This window comes from Fukomys damarensis, unplaced genomic scaffold (assembly GCF_012274545.1).
Source record: "Fukomys damarensis isolate Sample0158 unplaced genomic scaffold, DMR_v1.0_HiC HiC_scaffold_18, whole genome shotgun sequence".
Classification (NCBI taxonomy): domain Eukaryota; kingdom Metazoa; phylum Chordata; class Mammalia; order Rodentia; family Bathyergidae; genus Fukomys; species Fukomys damarensis.
Window position 1 is genome coordinate 24456297 of NW_022900930.1, and position 23983 is coordinate 24480279.

Here is a 23983-nt window from a genome sequence, read left to right on the forward strand (position 1 = left end):
ATCTTCCAAATAAGCATGAAAGTGCTCTCTCTAAAAGATAAATCAAACCCATATTACAGCCAGGTAATATTTTCACATGTTTTCTCATCACCTTAAGTTATTTTTACATGGCGTATAATAACCTCTTCGGCATTTTGCCTTCCTCTCCAGATTCATCTCCAAATTCTATTATTTTCCCATGAGTCATGCTGTTTATCACTTTAATACTCATACTTTCTTCTTTGTTTTAATTACCTGACAATATGTTTTCTTGTGCATGTTTAACTTGTATAGATTCTTTGAGAGTCATTTGAATGATGCGATTCATTATTTAAGAATCATATCTTCTGCAAAGCTAATTCTGCACAGGAAAACACACAGCTTCTACAAAGCTATTTCTATGCACCTAGTCTAGAGGTGTGTGTTTGAGCCTTTGAGTATATGTTTAAGTGTTTGACTACCTAAGACTTAGTGCAGAGGCCAAACACAATGGGTATTCAGTAAAAGTTTGCTGAATGAATAAGTGACTGTTAATATGATACTGTATAAATATAAGCTGTCTAAATAGTGCCCATAAAATTAACCTTCACTTTTGGGAACCAGCACAAGCTAATAAAACCAGTTTAAAGAAATATATAACAAACTAAAAGTTATCGTTCTTTTTTTAGATTAGATGTTAAATATAGAAATAACCGAAGAAATAACCTTGCAAGCCAGTGTTTCTTTTCTGAATTCCTGGACTGATGTAGTTGGAATATGAGATTTGAATAAGAAGCACAGAAAAGTTGCTTTGAAGTAGCTGAGGCCACCATTTTCACATTGTTGGAGATAATTTTAGTTTTCAGATCCTAAATTTTTTTAATTAAATTTTCTTTGCCTAACTTGACCTAAAACCTTTAAAGTACCACATAATAAAAGAAAGGAACTCTCATTTTAGCATTTATTTGGGTGTTACTAAAACATAAATTTGAAGTGATAGCTGCAGTCTTGTTAATTGCAACATTATTCACAACACACACACACACACACACACACACACACACACACAGAGGATTATTTAGTCCTGAAAAAAATCCTGCCATTTGAGACAACATAAATGAGCCTGGAGGGCATTGTGCTAAGCTAAATAAGCTGGTGCAGAAAGACAAATACTGTACAATCGCGCTTGTATGTGGAATCTAAAACAGCCCAATCTCACAGAAATAGAGAGTAGAGAGTAGAATAGTGGCTACCAGAGGCCAAGGTGTGAGGCAAAGGGAAGATGTTGGTCAAAGGACGCACAAATTCAGAGGTACAGGACACAATGTTTGGAGACGTAATGCACGTACAGCCTGGGGACTATAATTAGTAATACTATATTGGTCACTAGAAATTTGCCAAGAAAGTCAATTGTAAATGGTCTTTTCCCCCTACACTCACAAAAATAAGTATGTGAAGCAATGACGTTAGCTTTATTGTGGTAAGATTATATCAAAACATAATATAGTGTACCATAAATATATTCATTTTTATTTCTTAATTATGCCCTAATAAAAATGAGAAAAAATGATATAAGATATATAAAATATGCCAAAAAAGGGTGGACTGCTTAGGATGTTTCCAAGTTTATTATCGATGCTTCTTCTGTATCTACATTAAAATAAATCAAAATGTTTTTGGATGTTGCCAGGTGTTATTAGTGTGGAAACACTAAAACAATAGGTGGTATATAAAGTAATAAAAAAGGACTATGTGACCAGCCCTAATCATAATCTAAATAATGGGAAATACAATAAAACAAATGGACTGAAAACACTATAAATACTCAACAGCATTCCAAATGAAAGAGGCAAGTATTACATTTTGTAAAATGATGTGAGCTTTTCCTGATTCAAATACTAATGCAAGCACAGCATTTTCTTCTTTGTATGTATGGGAAAGCCAGCCCTTTTGAGAGTTAGAATAGCTTTCAAGACTCCTGATTTAAATTTCAAACTCTTGATCATAGCTGGGGAGCAAAGGTTTTTTATCTTGGAATTGGAAATTGAGTTCTTTAGCTCTATACCAAGTGATAATATTAAGCATTTTGTTGTATCCACCATGCAAGCCAAGTTCCCCACTGTGCCTTCAAAGCCACAGTGAATGAACCATATTTGGATTTGCTTATCAGGAAGAGACATTTAGAAAGACAATGCACTTGTCCTGCAAGACTGAGACTCCTGATGCTTTTAGATAGGCCTGTGGAGAGCTGCAAAATGGGCCCTAAAATCAGGCTGACATGGTCGCTTAACAAGCTTCAGTGTGCTCTGTGGGCTCAGCGAGTTCGTGGTGTCACCCCACAGGGCTGCTGATGGCAGCCATCATAATTAGAACACATGAATCAAAAACACCAGGTGAAGATTTTGCCTTAGAAGAAAGAAAAGGCAGACGGAGGGAATTACCATGCCCTTTGACTACTAAGCTCTTTCATGCAGCTGGATTGCTGGCCAGCCCTGGTCACATGAATGAGGCTGTAGCGTCCTTCACAGAGGGCTCACCCTTCCTACTACCAAGCTTCAAAGTGTCAAAGGGGGCAGAAAATCTCTTCCTTGTTACTCCCTGGAAGAAGTACAATCAAATCCTTTCTTCTAACACTTGGTAAAACAGGTAACAGTGCTTATCTTATTTTTATCTTATTTTTTACATATGGAAAATGTCTCTGCAATCTTTTCACAGGAAGAAAACCTCTACAAACTTAAGGGATGTGACCTTGAAAGAGATTTGTGGAACTTTAATGTGACTGGATTTTTTCCAACCTTTATGGGCTCTTGATTTTAAAATCTGCCTAACAAAAGCTCTGCCAGGAAAGCTGTTATTACAAAGATGCTTCTCAATAGGGAGAAGTGGGTTAATTGCAAGCTCTCCAGTAAAATAAAGGAGGGTTTTGAAAACAAGTGCAAATGTGACAAAATGTATTGCATTGCTCTTATGGAAAAAACTATGAGGGAGCCACATTTGAAATGGCAAAATGTCTAACATAAATAGATACTATAAAACTTGTAGGAAGAGGCTATAAAAGACTTCAGATTACTTATAAACAATTGTCTATCTGACCTTGATATAAATGCAGAAGTCCATTAGCAATCAAATTTTCAAGCGTAATTGTACATTAAAAATATGTATTTTTCCTCATCAATGTATGATGACAGCACCTAGTTTAATTCCACAGTGTAGACTTATTTATTTTTTTTATCATATTTTCCATTTCATTGTTTTTGCGATTTAGTAAACATAATTCAACATGAGGCTAACTAGTAAATTGGGAACATGTTGATAGGATTTCCTCATAGCACAGCATGCAGTAGCTTTTTAAGATAGGTTCAATTCCATTTTTGAGCCAAATATAAAACCATCAAAATATACAAGAATTTTTATGTTTCTCTATTTACAAGCAGTTGAAATGTGGTGTTTTTCAAAATAAGTTTATCTTAAGGGTATTGTCCTGACCTTAACAATTTCAAGAGAAAAATCACACTGTATTGTTCTGTATAACTTAAGTAACAATGTCACTTAATGCAATAATGTGAATGATTTTGCATTATTTTGAAAACAATTTTATGCAACAATTTGCAGATGCATAATATAAATTAGCCAAAACTCAGCTAACAATATTAGCCAGAAACACCACCATATAAACTAATAGGAATTGTTATTGAATTCATCAAAGAAACGACAGAGAAAATCTCATTTCTGTCCACGTGTCCTAACAGTGTCAGTCCCTGGAGGGTACATGCCTTAATTTTGCCTATTAAGTAAATGAATATTCTTGAGAATCCACAGAGTCAAGCAAAAGCACAGCAGTGCCCATTGCCTACTTTTGTTTTAGTACTAGTAAGAATAGACATTTCTCTGTCTGAGTTGAACTTCATTTGGAAGTCATTAACTATTTTGTATTAGATATAATAAGGGTCTCTAGCGCATGGGCCGCATTTGCCTGCATCAGTTGTTTAAGGCTTAATTGGGTAAAATTGCATTTACACTCAACACAACTCTAAATGATAACTAATTCTCAATTACTGAGTTGCTCTTTCCTTTCTGAGTTCTTAAAATGTGCTGGCAGGTGAAAAGAATTAGGGGTTAAGAGAAGCACAAAATTGCTAATTACTTTTATTTTCTTTTTCCTTTTTTGAGATTTATATTTGATCACCAAAATGCCAAGAAATCACAGTAAGTATGCTTTACACATTGTTTTTAAATACCATTCCAGATGCCTAGCTCTGCTTTATTATGTTTCATTTGTAAGAATTACAATTTTTATTTGTATTTATTATTTGGCATTTATTGTTTATTATTATGAGAAAAATCAAAGGCAGATAGAACTTCAAAGATTATTTAGAATTTTCCATAATTTCAATAAGAAAGAAGCATAGTGCTGGACGTGGTGGTGAACACCTGTATTCCCAGCACTCGGGAAGCTGAGGCAGGAGGATCGCTGTGAGTTCGAGACCAGCCTGGGCTACATGGTGAGCTCCAGATCAGTCTCAACTACACAGTGAGACCCTGTCTCAAAAAACAAACAAGCAAACAAACAAAAAAAGAAGGAAGCATAGGAAGCATTAAAATAATTTATAAAATGTATGATATAAATAGGACAATGAAAAGTAGATGCCCTACAATAAAGAAATGAGAAGCTTAATCATCTGAAACTTAGGTCATAAACAAGTATGCTGAAGAAATGAATCTTTTATTCAATATGATTTGCACCCTATCTTAGTCTGATTTGTGCTGCTGTAACAAAATACCTGAGACACAGCATATGTGCTGCTGAAGTGAGCACATAAGACGCGGTAGTTTATAAGGTAAGTGACATTATCTGGCTCTTGGTTTTGGTAACTAGAGGGTCCAAACAGCTTGATGTTGGTATCTTGGCAAGGACCCTTCCCTTTGTGTGGCACCTTGAAGGAGAAGGAGAAAGGGAACTAAATGGCCTTGTGTGAAAAGGTCCTAAGGTATGGATTGGCCACACTTTATAACAATTTCTTCTTTTGCGAACTTATCCAATAATGAGAGGCGGACCTACTCCTACGGGCCAGCATCAGTGCATTTGGTGGGCAACCCCTGGGGCCAAATTAGCATCTGCTAGGTCTCGCCTCTTAAAGCTTCTGCCACTCCAATTTTGCCCCTCTGAGTACGCAGCTTCTAGTACATGAACCTTTGGGAGACAAACCACTTGAAAGCGCAGTGCCAGTTATAAAGGTTATGTAGCTCTTCCTCCTTCTGATTTGTCTTCTTTCCTAGGAAAATGGGTTCACTCTTTTTTCTTAGACTTTCCAATGTATTCCGTACACCCTCTTTTTGAGCATTCATCATGCGGCCATGCAATCATACTTTTATGTTTGTTCAACAAAACTTTTTGCTTCCGAAGGTTAGGAACAAGTCTAATTTATATTTGACTCCATGATCAAACAGAAGTTTTGGCAGAGAGTAATTAGAGAAAGGTAATTTACCATTATATATTACTAGAAATTCCCAGGGAGGAAGATTCTCAAGAGGGAGCTTCACTTCCTCACTTTGTGAACAAAGATTAAGAAGAGTTCAGATGGTCTAGAATAAGTTTTTTTAATACTGGACACCTCTGAATCTTTAATTGTTCTTGCCTGAAAAATGTTGAGAACTAATGAAAGTCTTCGCCCATGTTGGGAAGGAAGATCACCCTATTTTATGTTCACTTGTCTGTTAAGAAATTTCTTGTTTGTTTCTATTCATAAGCAGTCAGTTCGCTAGTTTTATTTTCTTATCATTAGTGAAAGGAGTCCTACATTGCAGCCTCCACTACTTGTCTTTAACCACGGGATAAATTTCATAAATAATGATAACTGAGAATGTATGTAATTCAATATGATATACAAATATATCATTTGCTTTGAAAAAGTAACACATTGCAGATACAATCTTTAAATGATTTTAGAAATGATTTTCCTTTCAAGGTTCAGTAAAGGAAAGCGTGAGTAAAGGAAAGTGAGCTGCTTTATAACGTCATGACTAACTCAAATAAACAAACTTTTTCTTTCTACTCACATGCTCAACACGGAGCACTTCCATGTGGGAATTCCCCATATCACACAATTCACTGGTGGAAATTGGCTAGATTCCTGGTAATTCAAATGAATTCTGACACTGTCCACCTGATGATAGCATTAGATTCTAGAACTGGAAGGCTCCGTCTCCGAGACCACCCCCTACCTCACGGGCCAACATGCAGGATTAGTTTGTGACCTGCATGCTTGAATAAATTCTTTGGTTTGATTTTTATGGAATGGCTTCCAAAACTTCGGGAAACACGTATCATTCACTGATTTATTACAAAGGATGATATAAAGGTTACAGATGACCAGTCAGAAGAAAAATGCATAGGGTACGCCACCCTCCCAGCACCACCATGTGTTTAGCAGGCTGGAAGTTATCAGATCTTGTCCAACAGTGCTTTTGGAACTTGGTTTCTCTCCAGCCTCCCACTCCTGCCTTTCCTTTAAGTTGGTGGTTGAGACTAGAAATTTCAACTCTGTACTCTAATCACTTGGTCTTTCTGGTGACCAGTCCCATTTTGATCCCAAGTCACCTAACTGACATAAACTCAGGTCTTATCAAAAGGGTATTATAAATAACAAAAGTCAATCTTATCACCCAGGGAACTTAAAGGATTTTGAGAGCTTTGCAACAGCTGGCAAACATGCATATAACTGAATATGTATCTCACAGTATTACACACCATTCAGCCAACATTCTGGCAGGGTTCGGGCCTTGCCTGTATACCTAGACATCAAAATAATTACTGGTAAGAGTTTCCCAGGGAGGAAACGGGTGGCTGTAGTTCCACTATATTCATTCCATGTAAGTTATTATATGGTCAATCACAAGGCAGGAGGTGCTTTCCTAGAAAGCACATTGGTACTGCCAGATGGCTTTCGCGTTGATCATGGCATTCTCCCTATTATCTATGTTTCCTTGGGTAAATTTCCCATTTATAAAATTGGGGTATTAATAGTAACCCTATCTCATCTGATTGTAAAGATTAAATAAACAGACATATGCTAAGTGCTTGGATCAGTGGGTGGCATCTAGCAAGTGCTCTTTAAGTGTTTGCTTTGGTGAGGAGAAAGAAAAATAAAAGAACCGCTACTCATGAAGTCCTCATTCTCCAACGCAGTGCTAAATACTTAACATACATTATTAAGAGTAATCATTTGAGATCAAAAGCAAATAAAGGGATGATAAGATTCAGGTTAGTGTTGCAGTAGTTAGTGCCTAGCTAGTGCTTTAATTTAATCCCCAGTTAGTGCTCTCTGTACTTTAAAGGGGACATTAACTTGCGTCACATAAAATCATTCTTTTTGTTTGTTCCCACATTCCTCAATACCTCTCACAGAGAGTCCTTTTTGGTCAAGGGGTAGCTGAAAGCAGATTTTATCCCTGTGTGCTTTTGTCACAGCTTATGTTTGTCACAAGGTACAGTGCTCCTCGGGTGCCAGATGATGGTACAAAGCAGGACTTATTTATGCAGTTTATAAATACCAAAGTTAATAACTGTTACCACATTAGGTGGGGCAGAGATTTCTTTGAGAATTTATCTAGCATGCGAGTTTTTCCTTTTGCCGTGGTTCTATGTCTCCTTTGAAACTTATGTTGACATTTAGTTAGCATTGTGTTGGTGTAGGAAAGTAGAACCTTTGAGTGTCTAGGTCTCTAAGAGGAATTCGTGTCTTTCTGATGGGACTGGGTCAATTCTCTTGGTAATGAATTTTGTCTGTCTCCTGGCTGGATTAATTACCAAAAGAGTGAATTGTTGTAAAGCAAGGTTGCCCTTCATTTTCCTCCTCTTTTTCATGTGTCCTTCTGACTTGCAGCATCTATGAGGCAGCATGAAAACCTACCTGATGTGACAGCCTGACACCTAATTTCTATCCTTCAGATCATGAGTCAAAATAAACCTCTTTTATGAATGAGCTAGACTCAGGTATTATATTAAAGCAATAGAAAACAGACTAGGACACCTTTTGTACCTCCCTAGTATGGCAAAAGTATGGCATTATAAAAATAATGTGATAATATCAGATATAGTTTTTCCTTTTAATTGCATTTTTATTTTTGTTCCAGAGCGCGAACTCAGGACCTCGCACTTGTGAACAGGTGGTGGCACCACTGAGCTAAATCCCCAGCCCCTTAATTACTATTTTGTATGGTTTAACAAAAGTAGGGTTAAAAAGAAGATATAATGATATCATATAGTTTTTTTTTTCCTCTATGGTGTTTTTCATATTCCTCATGACATTAGTTTTTATTCAGGCATTGTTTCTTTTATGCATGACACTTAAGTCATTCTTATTAAGGCAAATTATTCCTCCACTTCCATAATGAGACACTGTAATGAGACACTGTACTTTCTTCAGAAAGAGTATGTGTGCATGTGTGATGTGTACCTATGTATTCATTACGATAGATGTCAATTCAAAGCCAAAACTTGGCCAAGTTTTGCAGGATTGCTACAGTAGACTTACTTCTTTCTGGTTCCTGAACCTAAGAACAAAATCCCATAAACATTAGGAGGCAATTTAAAAGCATTACTGACCTTCTGTGGCAAGTAGGGCCTACCTCCAAAATTGGGCCCGACCACAGGATTACTATGCTACCCTCTCTGATTTCACTTATGAAACTGTCTAAGATGCCTCCCCATATAAACTAATTTAGATCACCCCCACGGATCTACCTACTATTTTCCAGTCTTTTCCCATAACCTTCACAATTACTATCCTGTGCCTCCCACTTCAAGTGTATCCTCTCATTCAACGTTCAGCTCGGAACACGCTCTCTTCTTAAGCCTTTTCTGACTAATTCCTCTTAACTTGGGCTCATTGGGCACATCCTTTCTGCATTTCCATACTCATTATATGCTTTATCATGAAGGGTTATGAATACATTTATTTGTACTTTTATTAAATTATTTCAGAAGAGCCTATTACTTGTCCAACCACATTTTAAGTTTCTAAAAGGTAGGCATCTCCTTTAGGTTTATCTTAATACTACTCATCTCTCATATATTATATAGCTAGCAATAAGTGTCAGCTGGATAAACTAAAATTTGGTGCTATAGGAACAGAGGGAGGAGAGAGGGAGGGAGGGAGGGAGAGAGGGGAAATACTTATATATATGTTTTGGAATCATGGATTATCATTCTCTTGTCCTGAAACAATTCAACTTTCATGAAAACTGATGGAAAATGTTTGCTTAGGCAGTGATGGCAAACTTTTGAACTTTCAATGTCATAAACAACCTGCTGCATCATGAGTAGTTCAGCACTACTGGCTTAAAGTAAAGAAAGAAAAAACTCATTAAAATTTTTTTCTTTTTAGAGATTGAAAACTCAAATAAATTTACTGTCCAGGAATTCTCAGTAGGAAATGATAGTAAGGGAAAATTTTAAATCATTGGAAAAATTTCCAATTCATTTGACAAGGCCTCAGTAACAATGAACAAAAAATATAACATAGAGAAACAAAAACAAAGAACTATTGCCCACTCTCATCTGTGAATATAAATTGGAAAATTATAAATAAAATTTCTAACAAATCGATTCAAACAATATATTAAAATTTTTCTGATTAATTAAAATTTATTCTAGGAATACAGAAGACTAAAACTTAACATATTTTATTGTAACACACTGAGTAGAATAGAGACAAAAGTCACATAAGCACTTTAATAGATACCAAAAAAGCCTTTGCTAAAACCTGCCACTCCTTATTCACATAAAATATCTGTAAATATAAAGAAGAAATATTCCTTAAGTAACACAGAACATGTTTCAGAAATTAATAGTTCATTCTATGGTAAAAACAAATTAGGAAATCCCTATTTAGAATAAAGAATAAGATGAAAAACGCCGTTATCACAGCCTTTATTCTTCATAGTTCATATATATAATTTTTTTTCTTTTGCGGTATTGTGAATTGAACCTAGGGCTGTTTTCACTGTGCTACATCTTCAGTGACCCCTTTCTTTACTTTTTAAATTTGATATAAGTTGCTAAATTGCCCAGATGAGCTTGAACTTATGATCCTCCTGCCTCAGCCTCTCAGAGTGCTGTGCTTACAGGCATGCACCACTGCATCTCGTTGAGGTAATAATATATTTTCAGTTAGGCAAAAGTCTTCCTGCCTTGATTTACACATTTATGTCAGTAACTAATTTATATTTAAAGGTATAATAAAATAAAAATTATAATATGAATTTTAAAACATGCCAAAGTACCAGATTGACAGATGACTGTTACTATGGTTTAGATAAGTATACCCTAAAGGGCCTACCTATAACAAAGACTTGGTCCTCAGTGTGATCCTGTTAAGAGGTGGTGGACCTGCTCAAAGGTAGGGCCTAGTGGGAGGTCCTTCGTCATTGTGGGTGCACCCTTTAGGAGATAGTGGGGACCTGGTCTCTTCCTCTTGCTCTTTGCTCCTTAGCTCATGAGGTGAGCAGGTTGTTCCAACTGTGCATTCGCACCATGGTATGAAGCCTCATTAGAGGCCCAAAGGAAAGAGTCTGACCAATCATAGCCTGAAACTTCCAAAACTGAGAATCATAATAAACCTATTCTCATCTATTCTCTGCATAAGCGACTCTCTCCAGTATTCTGTAACAGTAACACAGAGCTGACTAATATGGTTTAGAACTCCTGACTCAGAAGATAAATCTCAGTGTAGTGTCCCACTTGCAATGTTAGGATTACATTTCCCACAATTATCTTCCTGTGTAGCTTTTGCTTGGAAATGGCTAAAAGAGAATTGTTTAGTATTTGGAAAATGTAAACGAAGCAGCAGCCTTTCCTCAGTAAAAGACATCATGGTTAGACAGGGAGGAAAGAGGCAAAGGTGCCGGCAGATTCCTGCGTGTCTTTATTATCCCAGCTCTGTATCCAACCACTTCCGTACATTTTGTCCACCACCTACACAGCAGAGCCTGCAAAGATCTGTTCACTACTGTCATCAGTGGACTCATTCCCAAAGCAGGCTATACCTGACTTCAAGAGGGCTGGTTAATGATTTTTCTCCTATCTTTCCATTCTCCCTTTCTAACTTATTTTTTTGTGCTTATTCCTCCGTTCTGAAAGACCTAGGTGCTATATAATTGCTCATTCTAGGCTGCTATCAAGAAATCACAAAATAACAAATGTTGGCGCGGTTGTGGGGAGAAAGGAACCCTGGTCCATTGTTGGTGGGAGTGCAGACTGGTGCAACCACTATGGAAATCAATATGGAGATACCTCAAAGATCTGGGACTAGAGGTTCCATTTGACCCAGCCATCCCTCTGTTAGGTACCTTTCCAAAAGAAGTGAAAGAATCATACCACAGTGATATATGCGCACCCATGTTAATAGCGGCACAGTTTGTAATAGCTAAAACTTAGAAACAGCCCATCTGCCCATCAACTGGAGACTGGATAAAGAAGATGTGGTTTTTCTATAAAATGGAATACTACTCAGCCATAAAGAATGAGAAAGTAGATTCATTCATAGTCAAATGGGTACATTTTGAGGATATACTCCTAAGTGAAATAAATAAGTCACACATATGCAAATACCGAATAGTATCTCTGGTGTGAAAAACTAAAATAGTGCTAAAGATCATAATGGGACAATTAGCAAATAGGAAGAAAAGGACCAAGGGTGTAGGGACAGTGAGAAGGATAGGGAAGGGGGAATAAGAGAAAAGGAAAAAGTATGAGAAAATGTAAAAATGGAATTAAAGTGTTTGGGGGGGGGGGAGGAGGGGAGGATGAAGGGAGGGGGGGGACAAGGGGAAAAAATGAGAACCAAGACCTGGCATGTAAAGGTACAAGATCCCAGTAATGAATGTAACTGTACTGTCTACCTAGAATGTACCAATAAATTCAATTTAAAATTTTTTTAAAAAAAATTTGCTCATTCTATGTTATTGACAGTGGTTCCTCTTCTCTCATCAAACTTATCCAACCCAGTAAGGAGCTCTGGGATAAAAAAGAATAGTTTATAGGAACAAAGATAATTTGATTCGTGAAAATGGATCCCTTTAACATGATCTGGGTTTCTTTTTACAGTGAGAATACTAATCTGAACTTCAAGATCCAGCTCCACAGGAAGATTGTGACTGTACTGTTCTTGACTTGCTAAACATGTCTGAACAGAAAAATTGTTTCTGAACCGAATTCTGACTTTCAAGGCAGACTCCTATGGAGTGGAAACAATAAATCATTAAGAGAATGTAGCTATCCCCTCATAAAGACACTGAATCAAATCAAGGAAGCAGTGTAGGCTCAGATAAGTGATGTCAACAACAAAAACATTTCATCTTTAAATAGATAAAACGGTGGTAAGGTTCACTGTTCTAAATTTCTGAAAGGATAGACAGATCAAAAAGGGCACTTATAAAAGTGTGATTCTTACAATAAAGTTACCAGTATTAGTTATTTCTTATAATACAGTAGTTAATACTAATATCTGTGCCTATACATTAATAGGCCTTCATTTAAATTAAGAGTAAGGAAAACAACTAGATAGCTGTGAAATATGAAGAACACATTAGACAAAGCCATCCTCTGCTGCTAAGGGACTGTGTAAGTTTTAGAAAGTCATGTGCTTTCAAAGAAACCGGTTCTATGTATGTAAATAAGGAAAGTAATTTGTAGAAAAAATGCGTCACCATTTAATTAGATAATTTATGCAAAAATACTTACAATCCACTATAAGCTTTATAAACAAGTGCTATTGAAGGCAACATTATGCTAAATATAGGATATAACTTGTGATGATAGATATTTTATTCATAGAATTATTATCACAGTTTAAATGAAAAAATAAAATACTCTTGAAATAATGACTTAATACATATGCGTATATACTGATACTTGTTATGATAGTTTTCTTCTCCTCTGATTTGGATGTTTTATTACTTATTTGGATGTTTAGACAGAAAGGGTTGCTTAAAAGATAATTTAATTCCATGATAAATGAAGAGAAACTAAAGTTCACCTGTATTTAATTATAAGCCAAACTTCTGGCCTGAAGTTAGTTGTGTTTTGGGGCATGAAGACATTTTGGCAGGGAGATTCTGTGTCATCCACTGGGGACCTCTGAGAAATTGTAGGGACCAAGACAGATGCTGGGCAACTGTCATGATTTTCAACCATGGGAAGCCATATAAAGGTGAGATATGTTATAGACATATTTTATATAAATATTCAACAATTTTTGTTACACTATTAAAGCATATCTAGTAATATTTAAGACACTGATGTAATTGGTAGCAGGAGCAAATGTTCACTTATGGAGTTACTAATAAGGGCATAAATTCATCAATTTTTAAAAATCAAGATAGTTGCTGTAGCCTTGCAAAATAATCTTAGTGACAACATAAAGAGAGAGCTGGCTAACAAAATAGTAAAGGAAAATTTGTAGTTGCCCAAGTGAGCACTCTATAAACCAAGATATACTGATGGTTCACCAATCTACAGCCTATCAATCATTGGACTGCATCTCCAGTCCTTCCTGTTTGATGATTTAATAATTTGTTAGAAAACATGGAAAACATATTTGATATGATCGTACATTTGCCAGTGTCATTATGTCAAATGAGACAATTAATCTACTATGTGGTAAAAACAGGATCCAAAAGCTTATCAACCAAGATTGTGGGGTATAGTCAATAAAATGAAATCTAATTGGCACACACATACATTATCATCAAATAAAAGCAATTCACACCCAAACAACAATGAAAAACCTCAATCCACAAAGCACAATAAATCAAACACAGAAATAATATGTGTGTTTGCAGGCGGAAGAAAATTCTTACTAAAAGAAAGAGAATTCTTATGGAGAAATGATCAGGATGTATGCTGATGTCATATTAAACATGATCAGGATAATGTGTGATAAAAAATCCATATCAAGATTTAGGAGAGTTGAAGAGAAGGCTAATGAACTGTATAGGAGTTAGTACAGAGAATTGGCAGATCATCAAGGTAGGGATTCTGACCTCAGCTAAAGGACTTTCAGAGTTTAACCACAAGGTAAGTGTATACAACAAACCTAGTCAGAAGGGATGCTTTGAGAATAAATTTAACAAATTATAGTTAAGCGGAGACCAATTTGAATTTAACTTTGAAAGACACGTTGAAGTCCATTCATTGAGGATTTTAAAGAGAAGACTCAAGCTGGGAATGGATAGAATACATACCAAATGCTCCTTAAAATTGGTTATTATATTTGTTGTCCAATGTTAAGGTTATTCAAAGTACTTTGAAAGTTTAAAGAGGTAGGCATTCATAAGCAAGATCTTGTATGGTAACTATAAGAGCTGTTAAAAAGTGTACAATTATTACAAACTTGATTTTACTGGTATCAAATAACATTTATTTGGTTCAGGGTCATAGCTAAGTGTACAATTCTAATTCAGTGCTGGTGGCATAGCAATTACAGCAATTCGAAGTTAAGAGGTAGGATTTTTAATCTCAACGTACCAAACCCTGTGACCAAAACAGTAAATAATTTAAAATTGTCCTCTTGTATGTTGAACTACATAAAGTTAGTTCTGCATTTTAAGGTTTGTAACACATTAAGTATCATAACACATTTAGGAAAGGGGCTACTTAATTCTTGACAGGTAGCACATATAATTTTAAAACATTTTAATTTCAAAATTATTTGAAACAGTCATATAAATTATTTTCATGTATAATACCTATTACACAGAAGGTATTGTATCATCTACATAATTAATCTGATCTTAACTCAGTACCTATGTAAAAACAACCATAACATTTGGCTACTTGACTGCACTTTCTTGTCTTAAAGAACACAGAGAAATTGTTTTAGGACTTTAGCCCAGATGTTTTGGACAGGAACAATTTTTGACTAAGGTGAATGTGGCAATATAAGAGGACAGCTTGGAAAGCAATTTTTAATGTTATACATCAAAACCTGGCTCCCTCAAATGTGGTCTGCAGAACTGGTTTCACTGGGAGCTTGTTAGAATTGTAGAATCTCAGACCTCCTGGGTCAGAATGTCTATTGTACAATTACAGTCAGTGGATTTTGCATATGTAAATTTTAGGAGCACTGCCAGGGATTCAGCTGCCTGGTTCTTCCACCTGCCTTGAAAGCACAAGGACCCAAGTTCAATCCCTGGTACAATCAATCAATCAATCAATCAATTTTAGAAGCACTATATTCAGTGAAAACTTTGGAGCACAGAAGTGGTTCCACATCAAAGAATGAGAAAGATGCAGATTATGCTTGTTGGGAACCTCTGAATAGAAGGCGGAGTTGTGTTTTCCACACAAAGAAGTAATTTATTCATTTCCATCTCTGACATTGACCACTATGATGGGGAACCTCATATGGAAGCCCCACCTACACGAAGAATATATATTTACTAAGCTTATTTTTCTTCAGCCTTTGGGAATCACTGGTGTAGCGAACATAGTTCAAAGTACACATAACATACACTATAAGAAATAGTATTTAGTTTATTTTTGGTCTATTATATTTTGAATGTCTTTCTATCCAGGCACCTTCCATCTTCATAAGATCACTCAACATACTTTCCATTTCTAATCTATGTTCCTGTTAATGTCTTTTTCTCATCCTGGAATTGCTTTTTCATCTATTTCTGTGGAAATGCTTTATATCTTTAAAGGAATACATTAAAGTCACATGCTTATTGCCACTATTAAAACTTTCCTAATAAGAATTAATCTTATTCTCCCAGGCATTGCTTATTGCATGTATGATGTTTAAGAGCTTTGAAGTGACAGACACTTGGATTGAACTGCCAATTCACTGAATCTGTGATCTTGGTCAGTTTCTTAATCATTTTGATCCTTACTTTCATCAACTGTTAAAGAGACACAGCAATAGTATCTGACAGGATTGTGAAGATTAAAGAGATAGTATTTCCAAAGTGTTAACTCAGTTTGTGGTACAATGTAAGATTTCAGATAACATTTGCCATTAGTTGTAATAAGAACAGTCTCAAGTTTTGGTTCACTATCACATACATGTCACAGAGAGTGCTTGTTGGGATATGTATGGGTATTTTTCACCACACTGGGTTACAAACTTCTTGAGTGCAAAGATAAATAATGTCTATGAGCTTCCTCAATATTTAGATAGTTCTGGAATTTGACAATCTTATTGCATTTAATTGAATCTAATAAGTTTTTAAATTTTAATATAAACACTTATTTTGTTAAAAATATAGAAAACACAATTCTCTGCCTGTTATTATTTTCATCTTTGTAAATACTCAGTCTTCTTTTTACATGATAATTTTTATTTTTATTTAAAAAATTTAAAAAATTTTATTAGTATATGTTTGCAGTGCAAAATAATCACATTCATCATGGGGAGTTGCTACATGTATATAACACTTCTTAATTCTTTTTATTTCTCCTTCTTTTTCCTTACCTTACTCCTTCCTGTAAGTCTTGGTCCCCTTCCCATTTGTAAAAGTTCTATTTCCCTGTTTCCTATTATCTGCCTTTTATTTCATTATTTATTTATTTAATTTTTTGGAACTTTCTTCAGAGATCTTTTCTGTAGTATCATCTTCATGTTTATGGATCAATCCCTTTCCAGACACCACAAGTTGCACATTCAAGAGTTAAATTTCATTAGTTTCTACTACTTTCCATCCAATTAGTGACTGCCACTAATGGTTCCAATGTCATTGTGACTACTAAATATAACTGCTTTCTTTTTTCCCAAAAGTATATATCATGTTGCTGATGCATAAACTCTTAAATATTAAACATAAATGACATGCCTTCCCCTTAATGGTAGATTCTATACATTTACCATATATTTGTTAACTAAAGAGGTATGAAAATTACCTCAGAAGAGGAGGTGGTATGTATACAGTTAATAATAACATCAAATTCCTTCCACAAACTATCACTGCAAATAATAACACATTTTAGTTCTACTTTAGTCTCAAAATGAGTGATTGACAATGAGGAAAAATTTAATAAATTGTTTAATACCATATAGAATTGCTGCAAATTACTTAAGCCAATTCATTTGCTTATATCCAGATATAAATATACGTGGTGGATTTATAAAGATATTTAATAGGGCTAGGATTTAGCTCAGTGGTGCCACTGCCTGCCTCACAAGCACAAGTTCCCAAGTTTGACCCCCAGTACACCAAAAAACCACTAAAGATATTTAATAATATGATCCATTAATGAATTATCAGATTTTAGAACCAAAATTTATTTTAATAAAATTATAAATAACTTTTATTAAATGATAACTATAGTTTACTTAACAGGCTTATATTATTTAATACTTTGAGGAAGAGCCATTTTATTGATGATATTACTCAAAAATAGTGAGATAAAGTGGTCAAGGCCACACAGTGAGTTAAGATATAACAGGGTGTATAATTCTAAAGTTTAATTTTTCTCTAAAATTTAAATTTTATTGTAACAGTCACTTCTTTGCACATAGAAACTGAGTCCTAGAGGTTTAAATACCCAAGGCCATATGTACAATTTGCTAGAATTATTGAAGGATTAATTCTAAGAAGATTCTTCAGGAGAGTTGACTTAGATTGCCTGAATAAATATCTTTAAAAATAATAATAAAGCTGACTTAAATGGACTTCTGAATGTGGTGGTTACTCTATAAAATCCAATCAAATAATTATCAATTTCATAGTGATATTCATATATGAAACAGCTCATAGAAGGACATCTTGGCTAAAAGAGGAAAAATCTCTTAAAACATGAACGAAGTTGCAATGAGGGTCATTATCTTGACAACTTTCAAATATTCACAACAAAATAAAATTTATAAGTCATAATTAAGGAAAGGAAATGAAAACAGTAAGTGATAGAGAAGGCACGATGGGTCTCATCCTTCTTTAGACACTTTTAATGTTTTGTATTTTAATTGCCTGAAAGATTGTGAAAGCATCAAGCTCCATAAGTATTTTGTCTCCTAATATCACATCACAGCAAATCATTTTATATTTGTTTGATAGGAATGTAGCAAATCTTATAATAAAAGCGTACTTATGAATAACTTTGCTTGATAGAAGAAAGGCATATTGTTTTGTTATTATAAATTGTCAAGGGTATTGACACATAATGACACGCTACGAAGGAAAAAACTAGAATTCTCTGGCAACACCATTTATTTCATTTATCTAGTTTTGGCTCATCCAGAAAGATCTCCACCTGAATAAACACAGTTTGCCTTTAAAATATCATATATATTTTTCTACCATGACTATGAGTAAAAAATCTAAATATTAGACAGTTTTTTTTAAAACACACAATAATTAAACGATGAAGTAGAGTTTCTTATTGTCTGTATTACTGATACTCTGTGCTAGATATTTATTTTGAAGAGCTGTCCTATAATTTGTAGGATGTTTGCCCTAATCCTTGGCTTCTACTCACTATATTCAGCAGCATAGCGCAAAGACTTCGCCTTTTGTGATAAACCAAAAATGACTCAAGATATTGGGAACCTTCCCTGGGGACACAAAATTGCCCTTCGTTAAAAATTACTGTTTAACAGTAATGATGTAAAAGGACAAATAATTGTATTTTATGTTCTCTACTTAAAATTTTGGTAAGGTGATCTTCACTTTGATTAATTTTTTTTTCTTTTTCTTTTAGTACCAGGGATTCAACTCGGGTCCTTGAATTTGCCAGGTAGGTGGCAGAACCACTGAGCTAAATGCAGGACCCAACTTTGACTTAATTTTTGATATTCATATCTGTTTGTCAACAGATTAAGATTCAAGTTACCCTTTCTCTAGTTTTCAATTGAGTAGTCATTTGTTTTCTATAACTATGCTCAAATTATTACTTGTCAATATGCACTAATTTAAATTTACAATAAATTACCATATACATTTCTTAAATTTGAGGATGTTTAATCATTTATATGGACATTCTTTTCACTTTTTTGCTAACCTCTCTAATGAGATGAATATGATTTTCCATACTTATTCAGATTAATAGACAATATAATCATATATCTTGAAAATACTTTTAGAATTATTCAAAATAATAATTTCCTTGAAAACCCAATGTGTAAATCAATAGTTTCAAAACTGTAGTCCACTATTTACTCTTTTTAGATGCTTGTTAATATTATAGATCATTGGTCTCATGCATAGACCTACTGAGCATGAAGCTGTATGAGAATCCAGTGTCCCACAGCTTAGGAAGCCTCTCAGATGATTCAGGGGCTCCCTCACTCAAAAGTCATGTGCATAATCCATAGAAACAAGAAAATCAATGTGTTACTGAGATTATTCATTCATTGGAAATTATGTGTTGATGTGCTAAAGCTCATTGATGAAAACTAATTTGGTTGCTTTTTTATGAAAATTCATGCACCTAATGTACACTAAACTAATAGCTGCTTTTTATTTTAAAATACTTAAAAATTTAAAGGAAATAAGAATAAAGATCCAAAATCTATGACTTCTTTTTATGTCACTTTTCCAATTTTAGGGCATATTAAATAATAAACCATATGATCTGATTTTGCTCAATGTAATTTAATATTTTTATATAAAATATTAAATATGTATTTTAATGCATAGGTGTTTCTATTCATTTCTCTGAAACAACAGAACAAGATAACAGTTACTTCCTTCTACAAAAATCCTATATGGGCCAGCGATTTAGCTCAGCGGTTCGGTGGCCTGCCTTGCAAGTGCAAGGACCCGAGTCCAATCCCTGGTACTAAAAAAGCAAAAAAAGCAAAAAAACACAACAACAAAAAAACCCTACAAAAATACAAAAATCCTATAGCTTTTAGGTAGCTTTGTAGACAAGTACCAAAGGTAGATCTTTCCATTTTTAGTTTCTTTCAATCCAAGTTCAGAGAAATGTTCTCGAGCACCACAAGATCTTGGAAAAAGGCCAGGTGGTTACATAGTCTTTTTTGCTAAAAACGGTGAAAACAATAAAAGGGTGACAATACATTTTAATCCAATAATGGCAAATACAAAATTAAAATTTTTAAAAGTAGGGACAGAGTATATAATTTATGAGAATACACAATGCTTCTATTTTTTACCCATGTCAACACATTTATTTTAGTTGTATAATTCAATATAGTAAATACATTTTATCAATTTTTGGTTATATTTTCTCAGTTATTTTGTAGTTGTAGAAGATTTATCTTCTGTTAAATCAGTACAATACACTATTCCCTGAGTTCTTTTATATGTAAAAGTATTTTTTCTATATTCTTAATATTTGAAGGTTTGGCTGGCTATAAAATCATTTTTTCATACTCTTTGAGTTACTTGAAAATGTTGCCTTTTAGAATTATGATGCTACTGTAATATGTATGTCACTATAAATTATTGGGTCCTTTTCTGGAGGCTCTGAGGATTTTTTTCTTTCTCTTCAAAGTCTAGAATACTGGAATAAGTGTCAGAGTTATGTTTCATGGAAATTTTCCAAGTTGGTGAGGAGCTCTTTCAGTCTCATAGGGTGGGTTCAGACTTCTGTAAAATCTTTCAGTGTCATAAGTTCAGACTTCCCTAAAGGAAGGTTTTCTGGTGTAGTAGTGTTAAATACTAGCTCTCTTCCATTCTTTTAATTTTCTTATACAGGCCCTCCAATTATATGTGTACTGAAATACACTTCCTAGCTTCCATTTTCATGACTTTTTTTCTGACTCTTCTTTGCTTCTATTTCATCTTCCTGCTTTGTTTATTTTCCTGACTTCCTTTGAGGTCTTTAATTAGGATTTCACTTGAGAATACTCTTTCTTGGTCACTTACTAAATTATTTTTTATTACAGAGAAGCTTTGTTTTCCTTTACAATATTTCCTGAATTTAATCAATTCATTATTTTCTTTTTTTTTCCATTTCTGGTTTTAAGTCTTGATTTTCTGCTCTTATTTCTAAAACTATTTCCAAATTCTTGTTGTTGATCGTATATTCTAATTGGAGTATTGGCAGCAATTCTCTTCTGCTTTGTGGCTGTTGATTTTTCCTCAGGGTATTTCGATCAGATGAAATGTATTTAATTCACAATTTCTATTTTCTCTTTAAAATATCTTTGTATAAAATTTTACTTTTTTTGTGTATCTGTAGACCTCATGTTATAGTTCCTAGTTCAAGTACAGTCTCTTTTATAGGTTTAGAGTTTTTTTTGCATTCGAGAAATCATTATTTACCACTAACTTTCTTTTTCTTCGCTCCCATTCCTCTGAAGGGTACTAGATGTATTTGGCTTTCCTCTCCCCCCACCAATCTATCTTCATGGCTATTACTTTTGCTCTGCTCACGCTCAGACTTCTTCATATCAGGCGCTGTGCGCTTCCAAGTTTCGTACCTGTGTTTACTGCTTTGGCAGGGTGTACTGGGCTTCTCCTGGGGGTGACACAGTGAGTGGGGTGCTCCTCCTCGCAACGGAGTCACTTAGGGTCCTCCCTCCTTTGTTCTCTGCTTGTAGCAACAGCGATCGCTCTGCTGAAATGTGGTATATACTCATCTCCTAGCAATGTAAAAGGCACAGGTAAAATGTAGTTTTATTGGTTCTCCTTCATGTTAATTTTAAAGGAGACTTATGAAGCATCTTGGACCCAGGCCCCAGTGCCTCTGCTCCAGGGTGTCAGAGCTTCCTAATGAGGAAGTAGCATGCTCCAAAAGTCCAGGTGTGGTGGTGGTAGTCAAAATGAAGGCTCTTGAATATGAAGAGAAACTCAAGAACACCAATTTACTTTGGCCCTTTTATGTGTTCCAGGCTGCTGCCTGTCATAAACTCAAAAGGTAGCTGTTCATAATTTATCTTAGCTTTCAGAATGAAAACTGAAGAACTTCCTGAAAAATACCCCTATGCTTCATGCTGTTTTTTCTATCCACATAATGTAACACTTTATAAAACTCAAATGCATAAATGTATGCTAAACTACATCAGTTCCTCTTCTACTCTGTAAGACTACTTTAAATCATAGCAAGTAGTTTTAGAATCAATAGTATATATTTTCCTTTCTATTTTCTTGCCTTTAAAATTGCAAGTGTACTTCATTTTGGCAGTGGTGTTTGGAGGTCTAATCTTAACGTGATTTCACATCTTCTGCAATATACATTATATCTGTTGTGTCTTATTATTTATGTATTTTTCAACTCTCAGTGATTACTGAAGGTGACTTAGCAGTATATTTTCAGGATTTGGCTTGAAAGTAGCTAGTTTTTTTTTTTTCTCCCATCACTGAAAACAGTTTGTTTCTTTTTGAATCAACATTTATTAAGTCTCAATATTATTCTATATTTAGCAAACTAGTTTTGTACTTTCTAACTTGCTATTTATTCTTCATTCATGGAATCAGAAATTCATGAAAGTAATCATTAATATCAATATGGTAATTTTAGGAATGCTTCATTTGCTTTCAAATGAGCAAGAAGAAACAATTTTTTGTGAAGTAGGAAACAATTCCAGTTTTTATTATCATACTCAGGATCCCACATCCCAGTTCCTGATTTTTTATGTTTACATATGACAACTTTATACACTATACATAATAAATATTTCCCAGGAGATCAGACCTCCCAATCAAATAAAAAGAGCTGTGTAAAGCATTTTATAATGAACAGTGCTACATGACAAATAAAAATTTGTCGTATAAAGCATAAAGCTCAGTTTCATCACTATGAATCAAATAGTGCAGAAATTAAAAATTGATGATTCTCTTTTTCTTGGAAAATAATGTCTTAAGTAGATTTAAGTTGTAAACTCATATTTAAGAAGCATGATCACTATGTATTATGCTCACAGTCACTTATTTATACTCATTCTCTAATAATTCATAAAGATTTTAGATAAATGTAAAATAGTCATCTGCACATGGGTTACTGAAAAATAATTCTTATAATTTTGTGAAGAATGTAAATAAATTACAGTGGATTTACAACCACATAATCCATAAGATGACCAAAGTACAAACTCTAAAATAATTACTAAAAGCTTAGACATTATAAAATTAATGGTTTGATTCTGGTTGTTATTGTTGTTAATTGAAACCATCAAAATAACTATTTCTTACCATTCCATGTGGGATAATCTGTGTCATAAAGTTGTACTTTTAAAAAGGAAAGAATCTGCAATTAATTGTAAGCAGGAAAATTGAGAGGAAAGTATGAAAAAGCCTTCAGAGATTATTCATTTCACAATGTCAACCGTTAAGGAACAAACTTCTCACGTTTCTTTCATAGTGTATGTTTTATAATTATTAGGGCATTTTTAAATTGTTAATATAATAGGAAGTTTTTTCTTTTGTATAAAGAGACATGACAAATTAAATCTTAATTTGAATTTTCCACTTGAAAAATCTTTCTTTTAGAAGAGTGGAATGCTATAGTATAGCCCTGAGTCAAGTTAGAATTGTTCCACTATGTGTACATTGTTCTATAACCAAGGAAACAGCATAATAACAATTACTCATTTATTTTTTTCAGTCGGACAAATCAGCTCTAGGCAACAAACCCTGGCTTTATAAAAAGTCATAATCAAAATGATCTATAACATTTGTGCCAATGTGTGTATCAATGTATTATTTCTGTTCATGAAAGTTTCCACAATTTAATAAGGATTCAAATTAAAGTCCCCAAATTAAATATTCTTAGAATAGAAAGTAATCTGATTTTACCAAATCATTTTGATTCTCATTTTGAATTAATTTATGTCAGTGCTAAAAGGGATATTAATCATGTAGGACAAGGATTGTCAAACTTTTACTGTAAAGGGCCTGATTATAAATAGTAGGCCCTACAGTATCTGCTGTGGCAACTCAACTTTGATGAGGGAGCAAAAAACAAACACAAAACCCAAACAGACAATGTAAGTGATAGAGGTGGCTTTGTTCCAGTAAAACTCTGTAGATACAGTGAAATTGGTATTTCATATAATTTTGACATACCACAAAGTATGACTTTTTTCTTTTGACTTTACCAATCATGTAAATATATATATAT